This window comes from Microcaecilia unicolor, chromosome 1 (genome assembly GCF_901765095.1).
Source record: "Microcaecilia unicolor chromosome 1, aMicUni1.1, whole genome shotgun sequence".
Lineage (NCBI taxonomy): Eukaryota > Metazoa > Chordata > Amphibia > Gymnophiona > Siphonopidae > Microcaecilia > Microcaecilia unicolor.
In genome coordinates, this window is record NC_044031.1 from 233,105,791 (window position 1) to 233,128,884 (window position 23,094).

Below are 23,094 nucleotides of genomic sequence, written 5' to 3' on the forward strand. Positions count from 1 at the left end.
AAGGCAATACTATTTAGTTTATTTATTTACTTGTACTTATATACCAATTTCCCAATCAAAATAGCTCATTCAAAATGGTTCACAAGCATAGAAAACATAGTAACATAGTGAGTCAGCTAAGTGCTGTATCAAAGAAAGTTCTGTAGGTATGACCAGAATGGTACAGTCTGATTAAGGAATTTTCAGTTGATTTAACTTTCAAATTCCCCTAGAATATAACTTTCCTTTTGTAAATAAATCTAAATAGTCCCAATAACAGTCAAGAACAAAGAGATATAGTGGAGGAAGTTACCATCATTGTTATAGCACCCCCTTAAGAGTCTAGAATTTGCTGCAAGGGTTGATCTTTAACACCATATTAGCAAGAAACCCCCTAGTGACTACCAGTATGTGAAAGAAAATAAGATGATACCTTTTTTATTGGACATAACTTAATACATTTCTTGATTAGCTTTCGAAGGTTGCCCTTCTTCCTCAGATCGGAAATAAGCAAATGTGCTAGCTGACAGTGTATATAAGTGAAAACATTCAAGCATTACTATGACAATCTGACAGGGTGGGAGGAGGGGGGTGGGTAGGAAGTATGCATGGGGACATCAAAGCATATCATTGATATTCCAACAGGATGGGTGTGGGTAGGTGAGGGGAGGGTGATCAACAGAGACATACAGCTTTATGGTTTATAATGGGCTAGGAACCCCAGATCCTTGTTAAGTCCTTTCTGTTGGGTGTTAAAATAATGCTTGAATGTTTTCACTTATATACACTGTCAGCTAGCACATTTGCTTATTTCCGATCTGAGGAAGAAGGGCAACCTTCGAAAGCTAATCAAGAAATGTATTAAGTTATGTCCAATAAAAAAGGTATCATCTTATTTTCTTTTCTATGTTTTATTTTGTTTGATTTCTATTGATAACCTTAAGAGTGGACTAACACGGCTACCACACTCCTCTACCAGTTTGTGGAAATTTTGGTTGGATTTGGTGGATGCAGTGCCTCTTCCCTTTCAAAGTCTGGGTAAGAACAAGAGTTGATAAATAGTGATGTTCATCTATCTTTAATGGTTTAGGTAGAGTGGTCCCCTAGCCCAGTGATGTATTCATAGAATGGTCATTGTGGCATAAGGATACAATGTGCAGTACATTTTATATTCTCGTACAGTTATGCACTAGAGCAAGTGAATGCACTTATATCTCTTCCTGTTTCTTCAGTGGATTTTTGAATTGATTTTGGTTAGAGCAGAAGCTCTTCCCTTCTGTTAGCTACCTTTAGGTTATTTTAGAGAGGAGAAGTTTAAGGTGAAACAGCCGTTTGAATAAAAGAGTCAGCTCAGTGATTGAAGAAGAGAATTTCCCGTCTTGAATTTTACATATGGAAAAAAGTTTGTTCCACCCTTCCTGTCCAACAATAGAAAATAAATTAAACACGCTATCAGAACCCTCATCCACACTCTCATCACCTCTCGCTTAGACTACTGCAACTTGCTTCTCACAGATCTTCCGCTCAGCCATCTCTCTCCTCTTCAATCTGTTCAAAACTCTGCTGCACGACTAATATTTTGCCAAAGTCGTTATGCCCATATCAGCCCTCTCCTGAAATCACTTCACTGGCTCCCTATCCATTTCTGTATACAATTCAAGCTCCTCTTATTGATCTATAAGTGCATTCACTTGGCAGCCCCTCACTACCTCTCCACCCTCATCTCTCCCTACACTCCTTCCCTAGAACTCTGTTCACTAGGCAGATCTCTCCTAGTTGCACCCTTCTCCTCCATCGCTAACTCCAGACTCCGCTCCTTCTATCTCGCCGCACCTTATGCCTGGAATAGGCTTCCTGAGCCATTACGTCTAGCTCCATCCCTGGCTGCCTTCAAATCCGGGCTAAAGGTCTACCTGTTTAATGCTGCTTTCAACTCCTGACTTGTCACTTTTATCTTATCCTTGTGTCCTTCTGTCTGTCCTTCCCTTATCCTTATTGATCCTGTCTATTTGTCCTGATTTAGATTGTAAGCTCTTTTGAGCAGGGACTGTCTTTCTTCATGTTCAATTGTAAAGCGCTGCGTACGACTGGTAGCGCTATAGAAATGATTTATAGTAGTAGAAATGATTTATAGTAGTAGTAGCAGATGCCTCTGAACCTGAGAGAATCAGAAGCTTAATATGTTGTAGGAGGCAAGGAGATTAGGATACTTATGTGGTACTCAATGTGGGAGAAGAAAGAAACAGAGCTATCATTCTAATCAGAAGAGAAAGCTGAAGGAGATATCAATCTGATAAAACTGAGGAGCAGGAAGAGTGGAAGAAAAACATAAGCCAAAGTATCCCAGGAAAGGGAGAGGAATTCACTAAGGCAGAGATGGGCAACCATGGTCCTGGAGGGCCACAACCCTGTTGGGTTTTCAAGATTTACACAATGAATATTCATGAGATCTATTTGCATACGATGGAAGCAGAACATTTGGATATATCCCCCTTCCCTCTTCCCTCACAGTTTGCCCTCTATTTCTATCCATTCCTATTCTTCCCCATTATCTCTTGTAGGTTTGCTGTATTAGCTTTATTTTACTGCATTGGCGCCTGCCTCTGTGGTGCATTGTAAGCCACATTGAGCCTGACATTGTTGGGAAACTATCCACCTTATAATCGAAAGAGAAAAACGCCTAGATTTCGACCCAAATCGGGAGATAGACGTTTATCTCACAAAAACGAATAAATCAGTATAATCGAAAGCCGATTTTGGACGTTTTCAACTGCACTCCGTCGCAGATGCGGACAAAGTTGATGGGGGCGTGTCAGAGGTGTGGCGAAGGTGGAACTGGGGCGTGGTTATCGGCCGAGGAGAGATGTACGCGTTAGGGCGATAATCGAAAAAAATAAAGGTGTTTTTAGCGAACATTTAGGACACTTTTGTTGGACCCTTTTTTCACACGAACAGGTCCCAAAAAAGTGCTCTAAATGACCAGATGACCATCAGAGGGAATCGGGGATGACCTCCCCTGACTCCCCCAGTGGTCACTAACCCCCTCCCACCACAAAAAAATGATGTTTCACAACTTTTTATTTTCACCATCAAATGTCATACCCACCTCCCTGGCATCAGTATGCAGGTCCCTGGAGCAGTTGTTAGGGGGTGCAGTGGACTTCAGGCAGGTGGACCCAGGCCCAACCCCCCTACCTGTTACACTTGTGCTGCTTAATGCTGAGTCCTCCAACCCCCCCCCCCAAAACCCACTGTACCCACATGTAGGTGACCCCCTTCACCCCTTAGGGCTATAGTAATAGTGTAGACTTGTGGGCAGTGGGTTTGGGGGGGATTTGGGGGGCTCAACACACAAGGGAAGGATGCTATGCACCTGGGAGCTCTTTTACTTTTTTTTTGTAAAAGTGCCCCCTAGGGTGCCCGGTTGGTGTTCTGGCATGTGAGGAGGACCAGTGCACTACGAATCCTGGCCCCTCCCACGAACAAATGCCTTGGATTTATTCGTTTTTGAGCTGTGCGCTTTCATTTTCCATTATCGCTGAAAAGCAAAAACGCCCAGCTCACAAATTGTCGAATAAAACATGGACGTCTATTTTTTGCGAAAATACGGTTCGGTCCGCCCCTTCACGGACCCGTTCTTGGAGATAAACGCCCATGGAGATAGACGTTTTCGTTCGATTATGCCCCTCCACGTGGTACAAATGAGATAATAAATAAATAAATCTCATGCATATTCATTGTAGAAATCTTGAAAACCCAACTGGGTTGTGGCCCTCCAGGACTGTGGCTGCCCAACCCTACCCTAAAGGGTAGAAGTTATAGAATCACAGAGAGGCCAACTTTCCAAACATGAACCTATGTGTAAATATGTAGGTACACTTTAGAAAACTGAAAATTTGTAAATTGACTCAAGAAAGGTACAAGCACAGATTTGCATCTGGTATTTATGTGGGTGCATTTTCCATGGAAACGTATATGCATTCTTTTGGAAATCCAAATAGTATGCACCGAAGTGCATTTGCTGCCCAGTAATGCCTCCCCCAAATGTACACATACTTAAGAATGGACATATGTCTACTCACATATATATTAGCAATTTCCAAAAGCTCCAATTCTGCAAATAAAACAAATTGAATTCAGGCACATGGAAAACCTGAGAAACAAAAAAGGGCATTAGAATTCAGAGAAGAAAATAAAATCAAGAGATGGCAGATACAGATATTTGATTAAGTTTATGCTTGCACACATTTCTGTAACCAGAAGAAAGCATGCACAAGGCACAATCTTAAATTTTGCACTTATTTACCAGTTAACACCACTGATGAATCATGCTGTATTTTCTTTTTGAGTAAAAGATAGGATAAGACACATATAACACCCATGCCCTGAAGGTTAACCCTCCCTTCATGTTTCACAAATGCAGAATCCACTGTCAGAGAAAGTAAAATACATAGGGGCCTATTTAATAAACCACGTTAAGGTTAATGCACATTAACAGCAAAAGTTAACATGCAGTAACTGCAAAACCTCCACAGCAACTGTTGGAGACTACCAGTCATCCTGCTAAAGTGGGCAATGGCCCTATCACCCATCAATGCAATTAGTTGCATATCTGTAAGTATAGTTAACTGTTCCACATTAACTGTTAGGATTTAATGCATGTTAATGACACTTGCATTAACTGCATAGCACACTCCCTGCCTCCTAAATTTCTGTGTTAGGTTTTGAATGCAGCAATTTATACATGCTGACCGTAGACATTGCACATTAAGGGGTCCTTTTACTAAGCAGGGCCACCGAGAGAAAAAAGCTGGGCCCGAGGCAAACACTTCCTGGGCCCCTGCTGCCCCCTCCCCCACACGGGCCCACCGCACCCTGCCGCAAAGGTCTTTCTTCCTGCCGTGTCCCCTCCCATGTTTGTGGAAACAGGAAGTACTTCATACAAGAGACAGGATGAGGCAGGAAAAAGGACCTGTGACTGGCAGAGTAGAGTTAACATAATAACGCAGTAACCCAGCATTGCAGCACACAGGAGGAACAGGACTCAAGAGATCAATCTCAGACATAGCGGCGCTGGGTGGGCCTCCCTTGCAGGCTGGGTTCTGGGGAATCTTGTCCCCCTGCCCCCCCTCTTGGTGGATCTCTTACTAAGCTGTGGTAAAAAGTGGCCTTACGTAGTTTTTTCCTGCTCACTAAGGCCGTTTTTACCACAGTCAGAAAAAAAAATGAATTTTCTATTTTCTGAGTTAATGGCCATGCTCTAATGTTGTAATTAGCATGTAGCCATTACTAAAAAACTAGCACATGAGTCCTTACTGCTACCTATTTTGTAAGTGGAAAGGCCTCACACACTACTCCCGTGCTAATCAGTGCACATGCCCACTCTCCACCCTCAGACATGCCCTCTCCAAGAACAATGAAGAGTAGTCCGTGGTTTGCATGTACACATTGGGCTTTTGCCTCAGGATGCCGCAGAGACGGGGAAACGGTAAAACTAGGTCATGAGTTGAGTTTGCAGGGTGGGAGACACAGAAGCAATGTCAGGAAATATTTTTCCACAGAGAGGTTGGTGAATGCCTTGAATGCCCTCATGAGGGAAGCTGTGAAGACAAAAAAGGATGGAATCCAATTAAAGCAAAACTTAAATGACCTTATAACTGGAATAAGCTTTGACAGCAGCTTCAGAGATGGGGAAGTATGACCAATGCCAGACAGACTTCTATGCTCTTAGTCCCATAAATGGCAAAAACAGATCAGGATCAAGGCTGAAGTTGGCTTTGATGCCAACTACAGTATTTGGGAAGTAGGTATGGTGCCGGGCAGACTTCTATGGTCTGTGCCCTGAAATTGGCAGTGAGAGATGCAGATTAAGAATACTAGTGTTAAATCATGAAAAAGTGGAACCTCTGCAGAGTCCCAGATTCACCTCTGGCCATCCTGTTAGCTAGACTGGATGGACCATGCAGGTCTTTATCTGCTGGCATCCACTATGTCCCATGGTAAGTCCTTTTAAGCTGTAGTAAGCGCATGCTAGTGCATACCACAGCTCAGTAAAAGGAGCCCTAAGGGGCAACTCTATAACAAGGTGACTCCAGTGAGGTGCTTCAATAACATGCAATAGGAGAATATTCTATAACGAGACTACCATAACCTGATTTAAGCATTACTAAATTGCAGTCACATTAGCCATAGACCTGGCATACCCATGGATGCCTAAATGGGGCAGGGTCTCACAACCTACAGTATTAAAAGTGGTCCCATCGTGCAAAAGACAGGCATGAGACAGGGCTTACATTTTTCAATGTCATTTTGTAGATGGGGTCTCCAGAACTGAACACACTTCTTTGGTGATGCCATGTGGTGGTAATATTCCCTTTTTCTACTAATGATATTTTGGATTTCTGCATCTCAATACATAATTTTGCAATTTTCTAATGAAGTACAATTGTTATAGTTTTTGCCATTTTCCAATTTTAAAGGCATTTTTTTCATCTTATTTAACCCCCTGGTATGTCTATTTTGATGTAAATTTTCATATCATCTTTTCTTCTAACTCTTCACCAGTGTCACTTATAATGGAATTGGAGAGGATTGGACCTAGAACTCATCTCTGTGGCGCACCACTGGCCATTTTCCCTTCACCGCAAATTTCTGAGTTCTATTGTTCGGTCAATTTGAAAAAAGACAGGGCATCTAACGAAGAAAAAGCAGCTCTCAAAGAACAGCAGGCTAATAATTTGCTAACTTTTTTTGACACTGCACAGAAAGGAGTAGTGGAAGGTCAGTTCAAAGCATTCTGTCCATCAGTTCACTAATTCTTGTTATTCAAAAAGCTCTTAAAATGAGATGATAAATTTATCTAAACACACTTTGGTCTTTCCTCAAATTTTACAAAAGGAGCTGCTTCACTCCCATGGTTTTTATTAATATAAATTGCATTCTGCCATGAAGCTGACAGCTGGACATTCAAGTTACAAATTCAATTGTGATGGTAGGAATAGGAAAATGCATATTACCAGTCCAACTGTCAGAGCCTCGGTAAGAACAAGAGCTGATAAATGATACCTTAGTGATCTATTCAGACAATGGTCATTGTGCAGTAGGCCAGAATGTGCAGTATGTTCTATATTCTCCTACAGTTCTGCACTCAAGCAAGTGAATGTACCTGTAAATCTCTCTCCCCCTATATATATATATATATATATATAAAGTAGCAGAAGGAATTGTATATGTAGCAAAGTATAGGTTTTGAAAGACTTGGTCCAGGAGAACCTGATCTCAGATAATATTAGCTAGGAAGCCACAATGAAAAATTAGGTGCTATGGGTTACAGAAGGCAAGGGCAAATCTCTGCAGTATGCTATGAAGGCAAGACTATAGACACTGTCATGGGGCATTACTGTTTAATCCTCTGTAGCCAAAAATGGGTTGAAAGGATAAAAGAAACAAAAACAAAGTCATCCACACTAATTTCTGGGTGTTACACATCTTGGGCACTTATGCTATCAGCAGCTGCACCAACTTCATATGTGTAAAAACATTTCAGGCCACATGGGGTATGCACAACTTGAAGTATACACAGAAGCCAGGGGGCATTGAAACAGGGTAAACTACAGAGGTGAGGATCCATTTAAATTTTAACCTCCCCCTGGTGCACCCACTAACACTAACCTTAACCTTGGCGGCAGCAGCCATTAAAGCAACTCTACAGAATGCACTGCAGAGCCTTTGAGCTACCCATACATTCTGCTAAATTCTCCCCCTGAAAACAGGAAGTATGAGTCAGAGGGAGTGGACATACATAGCAGAGTATATGGGCACTCAAAAGCTCTGGTATGTACTAGAGGTTTTTGGAGGCAGGAGGGAGCGAAGAGAGAGGGAGATGCTGGGTCATGTGGGGCATAGGGAAGACACAAGGGAGATATGGGAGATACTGGACAACCAGGAAAGAAATTAAAGGAGATGTTGGATAGATGAGAGAGAGAGAGAGAGTAAGGGGAGATCCTGGATGATGGAGGGAGAGACAGACAGACAGAGGCGAGATACTGGATGTGGTAAAAAAAAAGGGAAAAAGAGAGAGGGAGGGGAGAATCTAGACTAAAAGGAGGAGAAGAAAGAGATAGGGAAGAATTTGGACAATGGAGGGGAGGAGAGTAAAAAGAAAAGGGAGGGGCTGCTGAACCATACTGGAAGCGGACAGGAAAAAGAAAGGAGAAATGATGAACCAACTGCCTTTGGAGGAGAGGGTTGAGCAAAACTATGGTGGACATGAGGAGGGGGGAGAAGAAGAAGGAGATAAAGAGGAGATGGTGAATGGGGAGAGATAGAGTGAGAGTGGAAATACTGGCAGGTAGCGTGCTAGAAAGTACCATTACTTCTAAGGACTCTGCATGTGTATTTACTTGCTTGAAAACTATGCTTTAAAACATGAGGCAAAGGGGCTGTTGTGAGTTTGATAATTTTTGTGTATATTTAAAAGTTAGATTACATAAAAGCTTTATGTGTGTGTATTAAAAATGAAACAAAACAGTAGACTAGGTTAAAGATTTCCAAAAAATGAAGAGTAAATAAAAGGCTAGTTAAGTTTTCTGTTTATATAATAAAAACAGAAACAGGTCTTTTTACTAAGGTGCACTAACATATTTAACACGTGCTAAATGATAAAATACCCATAGGAATATAATGAGCATCTTAGAATTTAGCATGTGTTAATTGTTAGCACACACTAAATTGGTTAGAATGCCTTAGTAAAAGGACCCCTTAAATTGTAATAAATGGTATTAAGACTATAGTACTTGTGTGAAAGCATTGACTATGGCATAGGATTACTACCCCTGATGCAGATTTGGTGAAATGGGGACTCCCTGTCAGGTATTGGGGGTCTGCTGGCATGTTGATTTACTCCTGCTGATGTTTGAAATGCAGCAGGTTGTGGAACTTTAAGGCACGCGGACGTAGTTTATGATATACTCCTGCATTGGATGAAGACAGCATGAGCTAAGTGGGTTATATAAACAATTTTTGTGTGGAAGATATCATTTGATTTGTTTTTTGTTTTGTTTTTTGCCTGTGGATATACATGTAGTGTTATATTCTGAAAATTGTGGACATGTAACATTGAGTGGAGCTTTTTTTCTAGACATGTGATGATGTGCTATGCTTGAGCCTTAAGCCTAATATTGGCTGGCTGGAGGGTGATACTGAGGCCTTTTTTTCTCCACCTTTATAGAATCTGTGAACTGTTACCTTCTCTCTCAGAGCTTTACCATATGGGTTTAAGATTAGGTGGGTTTTCGAATTATAGATAAACAGTATTAAACCACATTAGTGCACATTAAAATTTTAATGTGTGCTAACAAATGCACACTTAATGATTTCTATTAATGGGTGGCAGTAAGTGCTCCCCCAGAATTGGCCACGTGGCAAGTGCAACTTTACCACACAGCCATTTCTTTTTTCAGCCTTTTACCCACTGCGATAAAAGGGGCCCTGGCATTCGGCAAAAATGGCTGCCACTGCTAGTGCAGGGCCCCTTTTACCGCAGCTTAGTAAAAAGGCCCTTATGTAAGTTAAACAAGTATTTACAGGAAAGCACTTAGGCAGAATTTTGGCATCTATGTGTGTAATTGGTACAAAACTTTTAGTACTGATTATGCAGAATTATTCCTGTTTAGTTTTATAGACAAAAAGTCAAAGAGCAGAATTTTATACACAGTTCTTGCGGGTAGACCCCCTAATTCTTTAAAAGTGGCCAAAAATTGTGCACACATATTTGGGCACATGCATTTGTGTGCACAATTTAATTGAATAACAAGACAATTAGTGCCAATAATTGGCTTTTAACAAGTAATTATTGGCACTAATTACATTTATGTGTAAATATTTTAATTTATTTTAATTGAACCTTTTCCAGGATTACAAAATGCCAGTGCAACTGGAAATGCAAAACAATATCATAACATATCTGTGAATAAAACTCAGAGAACTGTTACCAAGACTGAAATCCAAAAAACAAAAACAAAACTGTCAGCCCCAACCCCTAAGAAGTACAGGACTAATTGAAAGAGAGAAAATACATCAATGTTTATGAAACTTAAGCGTCTAAGGTGTTCAATATGATACATAAGTAAATAAGTATTGCCATACTGGGACAGACCAAAGTTTAATCAAGCCCAGCATCCTGTTTCCAACAGTGGCCAATCCAGGTCACAAATACCTGGCAAGATCCCAAAAAAGTACAAAACATTTTATACTGCTTATCCCAGAAATAGTGGATTTTCCCCAAGTCCATTTAATAATGATCTGTGGACTTTTCCTTTTGGAAGCCATCCAAACCTTTTTAAAACTCTGCTAAGCTAACCGCCTTTACCACATTCTCTGGCAACGAATTCCAGAGTTTAATTACACGTTGAGTGAAGAAACATTTTCTCCGATTCATTTTAAATTTATTACATTGTAGCTTCATCGCATGCCCCCTAGTCCTAGTATTTTTGGAACGTGTAAACAGATGCTTCACATCTACCCATTCAACTCCACTCATTATTTTATAGACCGGTGGTTAGCTTAGAGGAGTTTTAAAAAGGTTTGGACGGCTTCCTAAAGGAAAAGTCCATAGACCATTATTAAATGGACTTGAGGAAAATCCACTATTTCTGGGATAAGCAGTATAAAATGTTTTGTACGTTTTTGGTATTTTGTCAGGTATTTGTGACCTGGATTAGCCACTGTTGGAAACAGGATGCTGGGTTCGATGGACCTTTGGTCTTTCCCAGTATGGCAATACTTATGAACTTATATACTTATCATATCTCCCCTCAGCCGCCTTTTCTCCAAGCTGAAGAGCCCTAGCCGCTTTACCTTTCTTCATAGGGAAGTTGTCCCATCCCCTTTATCATTTTCGTCGCCCTTCTCTGCACCTTTTCTAATTCCACTTTATCTTTTTTGAGATGCGGCGACCAGAATTGAACACAATATTCAAGGTGCAGTCGCACCATGGAGTGATACAAAGGCATTATAACATCCTCATTTTTGTTTTCCATTCTTCTCCTAATAATACCTAACATTCTATTTGCTTTCTTAGCCGCAGCAGCACACTGAGCAGAAGGTTTCAACGTATCATCAACGACGACACTTAAATCCCTTTCTTGGTCTGTGACTCCTAACGTGGAACCTTATATGATGTAGCTATAATTTGGGTTCCTCTTCCTCACATGCAACACTTTGCATTCACTCACATTAAATGTCATCTGCCATTTAGACGGCCAGTCTCCCAGTCTCGTAAGGTCCTCTTGTAATTTTTCACAATCCTCCCACGATTTAACGACTTTGAATAACTTTGTGTCATCAGCAAATTTAATTACCTCACTAGTTACTCCCATTTCTAGGTCAATTACTGTATAAATATGTTAAAAAGCAGCAGTCCCAGCACAGACCCCTGGGGAACCCCACTAACTACCCTACTCCATTGAGAATACTGACCATTTAACCCTACTCTCTGTTTTTTTTATCTTTTAACCAGTTTTAATCTACAATAGAACACTACCTCCTATCCCAGGACTCTCCAATTTCCTCTGAAGACTTTCATGAGGTACTTAGTCAAACGCCTTCTGAAAATCCAGATACACAATATCAACTGGTTCACCTTTATCCACGTGTTTGTTCACCCCTTCAAAGAAATGTAGTAGATTGGTGAGGCAAGATTTCCCTTCACTAAATCCATGTTGACTTTGTCTCATTAATCCACACTTTTGAATATGTTCTGTAATTTTGTTATTTTTAATAGTCTCTACCATTTTGCCAGGCACCGACATCAGACTCACCAGTCTATAATTTCCCGGAATCTTTTTAAAAAATCGTCGTTACATTGGCCACCTCCAATCTTCAGGTACCACGCTTGATTTTAAGGATAAATTACATATTACTAACAATAGCTCCGCAAGTTCATTTTTCTGTTTTATCAGTACTCTGGGATGAATACCATCCGGTCCAGAAGATTTGCTACTCTTCAAGTTGTCAAATTGACCCATTACATCCTCCAGGTTTATAGAGAATTCATTCAGACTCTCTGACTCGTGAGCTTCGAATACTATTTCTGGCACCGGTATCTCACCCAAATCTTCCTCTGTGAAGACCGAAGCTAAGAATTCATTTAATCTCTCCGCTACGGCTTTGTTTTCCCTGATCGCCCCTTTTACTCCTCGGTCATCTAGTGGTCCAACCGATTCTTTTGCCGGCTTCCTGCTTTTAGAACGGATTTGAGTGGTAAGAGTGTCCATAAAAGCTGTCCAAGTCTTAAGAAATCTTCTATGACACAATAGACAGCATGTTCAACAGACAGACATTCTATCTTCAACAATCATACATACAATTTTGCCATTGTATCAAAGTTGGAGCCTCTGGTTGTATCCATTGGGCCATTATACAATGTTTGGCTATCAATGAAGCTTTATGTAAGAAGAGATGGGAAGCATATGCACCCCCTGGAATCGTGGAAACATTGTCCAACAGGCACACTTGAGGGGTTGCTTGCAAATTACAGTGGTGCATCCAACTCAAATGTGCCCACACTATCTACTAAAAATGGCAAGTTGATGCACAATCCAAAACATAGTGTTTATAAGAGGCATCATGACTGCCACATTTAACACAAGATCCATCAGTAGGACATCCCATCTTCCAAGCTCTAGCTGGATGAATGTACATTGTCAAAAGAAATTCATAATATAGTTCCTGTAACTGAATGCTCGCCACCAATTGAGAAACAGTCTGCAAACTACGCAAAAATTGATTAATATCCTGATAACCAAAATCTGTTACCCACAAAACAACTGTTCAATGCAATGGATGAAGGCCTCTAGGTTTTATCAAAGTAGCATAATGATGTCGCAGTGGCTCCTTTCTCACTGCTGATAGCGACCAGATATCATCAAAATCAGATTCTGTAAATCCTGCTGGGAAAGATCTCATTTGAGTTTCTGCATGATGTCGAAGTTGCAGATAAGAATACCAAGGACAACTCGAAAGGTCATAAATCCTTGTTAGCATAGCAGAGGACAGAACAACTGGCCCCGCCTAATCATCTTCATCAAGGACATATTGAAGTAGTATTATCCCTTGTTGTATCCACTGTTTTAAATGGACCTCTTTTAGACCCCTTCTGGACTTTTCCAAATGGGGAGGGGAACATCTTAAGTTCATCCAGAAGATTCTTTATAGTTTCCCTCCAATCCCAGGGTGGTTGGTTCTGGGGAGGCATCAGAAGGCGTAATTCAAAACTGATCCCCATGACCTCTGCTTTCTGCCTTTCTGGATCTAGGTGTATTCTGGGCCATTTATGTTCCCACATATAGTCTATTTGAATCTATCAGTATTTTGTGCACAAAATGAGTGTCTGGTGTGGGTTTAGTTTAGTTTGTAAAATAAGTGACAGGTAAGGAATACTTGAAAATGAAGACAGAGATAGGTTTCAGATAGAAGGCATTTATTCTTACCAAAGTTTCAAAGTAGTACAGACATCGGACAGGTTCTGGGTTCAATGGCACAGCGCTCTGCCGTCTGAGATGCGTTGGGGACGACTCCGAAATTAAGCCCAAATCACCCTTCTTTTATACTCTCATCTCTCTATTGAAGTCTATGGCAGCACCTATTTTGGGACCTGTTTTTTTCAAATATTTCTCAATTTCTGCGGTTAAACTGTCGCGTACTGCCATCTGTGCATTTTGTACCCAGCTCTTCCGTTCCATGTATTTCACAAGGTTGCAACATTTTCCGGTAATATCAACATGTTTTTTTGGAACAAACTGTTTTTGCGGTTACTAACATTTTTTCTGTTGAGATACCAGTTTCACATATTTCATCAACATCTTTCACAACACCTTCTGATCTCTGTATCAGTATCATTTTATACAATAATATACTAAAATAGGCCCCATTTTGAGAACCACATTTTATTCATTTTATCCATCTTTCTTTCATTTCAGGTGCTATATATTATTTGGATATTGTACCTGTACCTGTTTGTGTCAAGACTCATTGTTCAGACCTGCTTTCTGCAGATTCTCAAATATTAATTCATTTGTTACTTGTTTGGCCTAATCAGTACTTTTTCAGATGTTTTTGGCTCTGTGGCTTTGTCCATCACAATTCCAGTGGCAGATCTAAAACCAGGCCATATATTAACATTCCCCTCTTCACCCTATCCCATAGGGTGACACCAGGGTAAATATACCATGGTACCATCCATTCCAGAAGGTATCCTACAAGGCCATAAAATTTTCTGAGTCTCAGTGCAAGCTGGTACAGTCTGAGTTATTTGGTTTCTGATTACCATTCTGGCACCACTTCAATTATTTCAATCATTTCTACTTATCAATATCTATGGTTATACAAAAACTACTATACTTCTACCCTTTAACATGCAAATTCTATCTCATTCTTACCTATTTAATCATTAATTTCTTTGGTTATATACTGATTATATCTTATCTTATAAAGCTTTATATGGTTATATTGTATCCCTGTGTGTGCTATTACCTGATTATACAGATGCAGACATTTCTCTAGTGTCTCTAGCAGTTGTATAGCGATTGGTCCTTCTCAGAGGGAGATAGTCCAATGTGTCATCTCCTGTGGTGTTGGGAAGGAGATTTTCGTACAGGACATATTGTCCTGCTGTTGTCTTTTTCGTGATTGCGGTTTCAATTAAGCGTTCTACTAAGCCTCTAGCACAAGGGATTATGCAACACCCTACTAGCACAAAAATTGCTACCACTATGATTATAGTTGTGGCTGCTGAAATGATAAATGTCTTCCATTTACCAAAAGCTTTATCCATCCAACCAGTCCAGGATGTATCAACCCCAGAGTTCTCTGCCAATTCTTGTGACAGTGAGGTCAAGCCTTCCAAAGCTCTGGTGATTGATCCATCTGGAGCTGTATTGTTGGGGATAAAGGTGCAACACTGTGTACCTATTTTATGGCACACTCCGCCCTCTGCTGCCAGAAGTTGGTCAAGCACTAATCTGTTTTCCAACGTCATCCGGCTAGTGGCGTCTAATTGCGCTGCAATTCCTTGAACTGCATCCCTGGTATAATTGACAAATCTCTGCTGGTTGTAATATATATAGTTGATCCAGTCTACATTTTTATTTATCGTCGCCCACCAAAAGAAGGCAGATTCAAATCCTGCAGCTATTTGGTTTCTGGCTTTGAACTCATCAGGAACCCCTCTTGGAACTCCAATAGCATCTATATAGACCCGATCATCAAAAGATCCAGGCATTGCATTTCTCTTCACTCGTGAGGAAGAGCTGCTATGAGGAGGGAGCAAGGATGCTATAATGATTGGAATTACCAATTTGACTAAGGCACATCTGCCTGTCCAACTCCTGTGGAGGGTATGGTGGATAGTATAGGTTCCACAATACCACCATATGTCTGCTCTAGCCTGCGAAAAGTTTGTGAGATTTAGATTTTGTAAAGTCCCTTGTCCTAGGGTTGTATTACAACCGGTCAAATTACCAAGAAACCGTGTGTTTCTCACCCCATATCGTTCCAGACATGTATGATATCTGGTAGCAGGATCTGGAATCCTGAATGCGGGTGGGACCCTCAGCCGAGGGGGTAAGTAGGGGTGGTGCTTGTCAAGATGCTGACAAGACTGATTGACTTTGTCTTTTACCTGCAATAATTCTAACATACACCAAAAACCATCTGGATCATTGTAGAGATCTAAAGGGAAAGGAACTACAGTTGGTTCTGCTCTTGCATGGGCACAAAAATAACAATTAGAGACATTCAAACTCTTTGTAGTATAATGCGCCCATTCGAGCCATAGGTTTGTTTCTCCAAATCCTGTTTCTAATGCTATCAAATCTTTAGAATTGTTAATTGGCACAATCTGGTAAGGAATCTTTACTTCTGGGATTTTTGTTGGCATCAAAGGATTCGCTTCAGTTTGGGCTGGAGGTGGAATAATTTTGAATTTTCCAATGGGATCTCTACCTGTGGCATCAATTCCTAAGGAATAAGTTCTGTATGTCACAGCCGTTACTCCTCTGAAAGTGATAGCCACTTGATTACATTTAGTCATTGGACAAAGGCCAGTCCATCGCAATTTCATGATGGAAATGCTCTTTTTTAGATCTGGAATCTCACTACCTGAGTAGGGAACCCATGAACCTGTGTACCACCATACATGTGCCCAACTTCCGCAATTGGAGAAGGGACACAGGTATACCTCAAAAGCTGACAAATATTGCTGTACCGGATGTTCCCCACACATTGTGTAAGCACACACATCAAGGGTTATTGTGGTTGTGTCCTTGGTAGTGGGTAATGTTATTTCGTAGGTGGTAATAAATTGTTGTAGGAAACTTTCTAGATTCTGTGTTCCTTGTATCGTGGGCATGGTGAGCATACACAACAGGAGGACTAAGGACTTCATGTTGGTAGTTTTCATGGTTAAATGTAAGATGTGGACTGTACCAAAGGTAATTGGCGGTTAATGAAAATGAGTAACACAATAAATCCTAGGGTCCTAACCAGAACTGTAATTGCTATAATTAATATTCCTAGGTATACCAAAGATTGATATATCATCAGGAAGAATTTGGGTTGGGTTGGTAAATTCTAACGACTGGGTAGGGTGGGTAAATTCTAACAGCTCCTCTTTCAGGAGTGTCGGGGATAACAAAAAGACTGTATACTTCCAAAGGTCCCAATCCAACTTCTCTAATGAACAGGAAGGGTATCCAATCAGTGCCCAATACGGCGTATGTGATTATCCAAAAATCTACAACGTCAGCAGTTTGTGGTCTGAGTAGGAGGTCGTCGGTTTGTTCTATTTGTAAACCTAAAGTTCCTCCAAACAATATCACAGTGTCTGTAACCGTTCGGCTAGGACCTAGTGTCCAATTCTCAAACAAAGGTTCACACAATGTCAGATATCGGGTGAAGGGGTCCCAATTGGGATCGTCTTCTGGAGCTGGGTCCCAATGAGGATGTATTAACTCTCTTAGATCAAAAAGGTACTCTGGGGGTTCAGGGATTAAGTGTACACCTATACTAAAAGGCGATGGTGGGGGAGAATCAGGTGGAGAGGGCGGGTTATCTGGTAAATTCTGGGACATATATTGATGGTTACTTAAGGATGATGAGCTATCTGGGAGGTCGAGTGGCTGGGACGGTGATGTTTGGAGTGGCTAAAGTAGTATTCGTGGGAGGAGGAGCGTCACTAGGAGGAACCAGAGAATAAGGAGGAGGGGTGGGTCGTAATTCAAGCAAGGTAATATTATCCTCAAAAGTAGTTGTAAGATTGGGGACAATATGGACCGAGCTACTGATATTATTGGGAACAGTTGTAGAATGCAAAACAGGAGAATCAGTGTGGACAGGAGTAGTCGCAGAGGTTTCAATAGGCTCTGGAGGATAGCCAGTTGAAAAGTCTGTCGTGGCAGATGTATCTGCCCAGGGGGTGGGATGACTGGTGGCAATGGGACCTATCTTTGAGGTCGTCTGGGGGGATCTGTATCCAAACAGGTGGGTAAATGCGGTGTATTGTTGGGGCTCTGTGTAGGCTGCTGTAGTAGGTGATGGAGCAGGAGTAGATGTAAGTACCGAAGTAGTTACAAGTACTGCTGGAATAGTTGCAAGTACAGAAGTAGTTGCAAGTACTGCTGGGGTAGTTACAAGTACCGTGGCGTTTCCGGCTGGCAAGGTAACGTTGCCAGTGGGAAAGGCAGTAAGTGTGATCCAAAGATCCAGGAGGTTACTGTCAGCAGTATAGGTAAACAGGGTAGTGAAAAACAAAACCAAACCTATACAAAGTAGGATGATGCACACGAGTCCAACAGCAAACAATCGAGCAGATGGAAAGCAGAAGAAGAGGGTGTATTGATGTAACACCGTCACTGCTGCTGAGACGACGCTCGGACGGGTGCTGGTTCCGTCCGTGTCGTCAGGATTGGTGTCGCCTTCCAAATAAGTGTCGTCGAAGTCGTTCGACCAATGGGAATTGGTTTCAGATACCTGCTCAGAGTTACACTTATCAACAGGGTAAAGTCCAATGTCCAGTGGGTCTGGTGGATCAGGTTCCTTGATATTGTCGAGGGCAGCAAGGTTCTCAGCAGTTGGTTCCCTGCGGAGACTCTTACCAGCGGGGGAGGGTGGTGGTATCAACACTTTCACAGGAGTGGTTGGGAAAGGTGGTATTGGAATAGGAACTTTATGTAGAGAAATAGTCTGTAAGGGAATGAGTTCTTCTGGAGTGAAAATCGGCGGGAATTGCTGTGGCATTTATCTGACTTGATTGGGGAAGTACAAATGTAGAATGTCAAGCAGCTCACTGATGTTGTTGTGCAAATTCTGTACTGTGGCAGACGCAACAGTCTCTCGTTCTTCCACACTCAATTCTTCAGCTAAGTTGCGGATTTGGGTGAGATCCTCTGCAAGGTTACGGATTCGGATGAGACGGATGTGAAGATCTACGTATGGAAGTGGGAGTGCTGGAACAGTTGGAGGAAGAGGTGAGGACGGCAACTCAAAAGCAGGTTGCAATACAGGTGGTTGTTCAGATGGTGACTCTGGAGAATCGGCGAAGGCTTGGATGACTATGTCAGCCAGATCAAGGAGGTGGGATTCAGGAGATGGATGGTCTAAGTTGATTAAGTGGTTAAGTCTTTGGTCGAGTTGGTCAAGATGGTTCAAGAGTGTTGGATGTGGGGTCGGTGGTCTTGGGCTCAGTGGTGGTGGAGATGGAGTTTGTGGTGGGACTGGTCTCTCCAGTGACTGTTGTGCTGGAAACATCAATGGAAACATCCAGGAGGCCTGATTGGGTATTTGGATAGGCGCGGATATCTTTCAGATGGACCCAGGATGTGTGGTCCTCAAGCTTGGCAGCTGTGGCTGACAGAGCTTCAATCTTGAAGGGCCCAACGTAGATGGGATCTCGCCAGGTCTTGTGCGTGTAATAACGCCGGTGCACTAGATCGCCCACTTTATAAGGGGGGGATCTATTGGCATCACAATCCCCTCTTCTGTCCGAAATGGCCTGTGGAATTGAGGACAGAGAACTTACAATAGTCTGCAAGATATCCCAATATACTGAGTATTGATCGGGGACTTGAGTGTCTGGATTGCCAGGTAGGAGTCGCATCTGGCGACCTGTACATAATTGGAACGGCGTCAGTTTAAGGGAAGAGGATGGAGTGGCACGGAGAGATAACAGTGCCAAAGGGAGGGCATCAAGCCAATTCTTTATCCCATTTGCCATAAGCTGACGCATTTTTGTTTTAAGCAACCCATTGTATCTTTCAACCAAACCATTACTGGTGGGTTTGTAAACACAGACAGTTCTATGTGTAATGCCAAGTGCTGGAAGGAGGTTCTGCAACAGTTCATTCACAAAGTGTGTACCATTATCTGTGGTAATTTTGCCAGGAATACCAAATCGAGGAATAATTTCGTTACACAGTGACTGTGCCATGGTTTGTGCGGTTTCTCTAGTGCAAGGGAAAGCTTCCACCCACTTAGAGAAACTGTCCACGCAGACAAGCAGATACCGTTTACCACGCACAGGTGTCTGCATATCTGTGAAATCAATATACCAATGTTGGCCAGGTCCCTGGACAACAGGCAAATGACCGGAAGGGATGACAGGTCCTCGTTTAGGTGTATACAGAAAACATTTGTAGCAATTATGAACTACGGTGTGACACATGGGCATCATTTGGGGAGCCCATAGCTTGGAAGACAATTGATCATACAGTGTATTAGCATTTAAATGTAAAGGATAATGGAGGGCATGCAAAAGAAGGGATAAAACATGCTGTGAAACACATAATTGACCATTAGGATGGGTCCAAAGACCATTTGGATTAAGAAAACATCCAGCTTGCTTCCACAAAGTGAGTTCTGCTTGTGAAAGAGAGGAAGTGAGGGTGGTAGAGAAGTCTGAGGTTAGGGATTCAGAGGGAGGGGACGTAACAGGGGGCTCTGATTCAGGAGATAGTAAAGAGGTTAGGACAGGAGGTACAGGGAAATTAGGTGGGGTGTTTGGAGAAGAGGATTCAGAGTGTGTGGAGTCCGAAGGAGTAGAAGGAGGTGTGTCAAGGGGAGGCACTTCGGTTGCAATTACCGGAAGCGCCACATCAGTAGGGGACTTGGAAGGAAGGCTGGAAAAGGAAGTGACCTCACGGGCTAGTTCATCAGCAGCATGGTTCCCATTAATGGCGAAAGAAAAAACTGTCTCCTGATGAGCTTTAATCCAGGAGATACTGGTGCGGAGGCCTTTTTGATGGCGCTTCTCCAACGCATCAAAAAGTGCAGTCCACAAAGGTAAGTGACTGAGAGGTTGTCCCGTAGAGGAAATCATACCCCTCTGGTTCCATTTGCGAACATGGGAATGCAAGGAAGCAAAAACATAGTCTGAATCGGTGACAATGCTCAAATCAGAGTGTAGTGCTTTATACAGAAGGACGTATAAAACCGCTGCAAGTTCTGCGGTTTGGGCTGTAAATGCATCTGGTAACCTGAATTGTATAGGATCCAGTATATGTTCTTCCGGTGTATAATGGAGGGCGGCAAAGCCGGCAACTCCGTTTTGCTGAGAACCATCTGTAAACCAAACCTCGCCACTCTGCAAGATTTCTGAATGCAGATGGAGGGATTCGGGAACAGACAATTGGGTAGTGCACTCATGGGGAAAGATTGCATTCTGTGCTGTCTCTGTTACAGTGAGTAATGGATCTAGGCGTTGAAGGTCAGTTAAAGTTAATGGGTGAATAGAGTGCACTACACTGAACAAAAGTACTTGATACTTTTGCAATCGGCAGACAGTCATGTGACTAATCTGTTTGTCCAACAGATATTTTACATCATGGGACGTGTGAAGAATCACCGGAAGGTGAGGAATGTAGCTGTATAATTTCGTGACAGCTGTGCTGGCGGCAACAAGGCCTTTCTCACAAGTGGCAAAGGCTCTTTCAACAGGGGAAAAAGTACCTGAAAGGTAACCACAGGCAAGATCATCATGTTCTTGAGTGATTAAGCAAGACCAAGTAGTCTCAGTATGCACGACCCAAAGGTGTACATCCTGAGAAACATCAATAGTTGCCAATGGGGAGGAAAGCATAACATCTTTTACAAGAGCCATAAGATCTGATGTTTCCTGAGCTGTGAAGTTAATGGGTTCTCGTTTAATTTTCTGTTTACCCTGTAGTTTCATATAAAATGGCTGTGTTCGAGCTGAATAATTGGGTATCCAAAGGCGACAAAAATTCAACATGCCAAGGACACCTCTGAGATCAGAAACAGTAGTGGGCATCCGCAAGGAGGATACATGTTGGAGAGTATCGGGACCTAGGCCCTTCTGACGGGGGCCTATGTGGTGTCCAAGGAAGGTAACATGTGTCTGAGCTACTTTTAATTTCTTTCTGTTAACTTTATAGCCTTTCGTAGCAAGAAAGCCAAGGAAGTCACAGGTGACCTGAACGCATGTGTCAAAGTCAGGGCAGGTAATGAGCATGTCGTCTACATATTGTACAATAGAGGTTTGTGGTGGGAGATCGTATCTGTACTGTTTAAATTCCTGTATGTGTCCTGCTAAAGTTTGAGAAAAGACTGTTGGACTGTCTGTAAATCCCTGGGGGAGACGGGTCCACTGATATGTTGTGTTATTGAATTGGAAAGCCGTTAGCGGACGGCTTACAGGGTCAAGGGTGATGGAAAAGAAGGCGTTGGATAGGTCAATGGTGGAATGATATGTCTGCAAAGAGATACTATTGAGGAGTGTAGTTGGGTTTTCCACGTTTGGAAATACCGCGTAAGTGAGGTCATTTAGCGCGCGTAAGTCTTGTACTATACGGAAGGCGCCAGGCTCTTTCTTTGGCACTGGGAATAATGGAGTATTGTATGGTGAATTACACTTTTCAATGATACCTTGCTGTAATAAGGAATCAATTTGTTCCTGAGCTCCAGCAATAACTTCAGGTTTTAGTGGATACTGGGCAATTTTAGGGCCTTTGCAACCCGGTAGCAGCTGAATACGATGGGGAGGGCCTCTAACCTCACCATAGGGTTTATCAGGTGTGGCCCAAAGAAAACCGGGTAGGTCATTCAGTGCAACCTCTATTTGTTTCTCAACCATAGAGGTGACAGCCATCATGAGTGAGGTACTTTCATTAGGGGAAGGATCAAAATGAATTTCAAAGTGAAATAATGTTAACAGGTCTCTCCCAAGTAAATTGACAGGGCACAACGGAGCATACAAAAAGGGAGCAGATAGTTGTTGATCCGCATAGGTAATTGGTAAAGGTTCAAGCAGGGGTGTGTCTGTTGGGACACCATCAAAGCCTGTGGTGGTAATATTGTTAGGGGAAACTTTAAGAAGTTTCTGCAATTTGTGCGGGACATGGGCTAGCACAGAGCGAGAGGCGCCTGTGTCTATTAAAAAGGGAACAGGGACATCACAGATTAACAAGGTGATCATGGGATCATCCAATCCTGCAGCAGTGTGGACCACGCCTAGTCACTGGGGGCGGCGTTGATCTGGGTTCCATAAAGGGAATGACTGACGTTCTTGCCGTTCTTGGCGGACCTGAACCCTGGGTCTGTGTTGTAAGGGTTGCAGACATTCCCGTGCGTAGTGGCCGTATTGCTGACAGCGATAGCACTGAACATCTGCATAACGATCTGGACTAGGTCGGGAACGGTAGTCTCTGGGTTGTCTATAGACATCCGGGGGGCCCCTTGGGGGACCTCGCTGAGGTTGGGAGCTACGACCTCTTTCTTCTGGGTAATCAGTTCTACGGTCTGGGCGGTAGGGCCGTGGGCCCTGATTTCGGGTGTTATTGTCATAGCGTTGGTCAGCATACATAAGAATAACAGGGGGAGTGGTCTCCGGGGCATTGGGATCTGCGTCAGAGCTCTTAGAGGCTCTCTTTTCTTTGAGATCTTCAGTCTGCAGCACTTCTAAGTTAGTGTGTACTGTCTTACGATGTTGGGCTTCATCTTGCTTGCTTTTAATAAGTTTTCTGCAATGATGAAGGATGTGTTCACGAATCTTTGGCCATTTTTCTAGTTGGAGACCAACTGTGTCTTCAAGTTTTGTTTTGATCT

At 42.4% G+C, this 23,094-nt stretch overlaps 1 protein-coding gene across 1 annotated transcript in view; it reads left to right on the forward strand.

Moving 5' to 3' along the window:
• The window catches only part of LOC115471036 (poly(rC)-binding protein 3-like), a 1,141,923-nt gene that overhangs the window by 576,367 nt on the left and 542,462 nt on the right, over positions 1–23,094 (forward strand). The gene's annotated exons all lie outside the window — the stretch shown is intronic.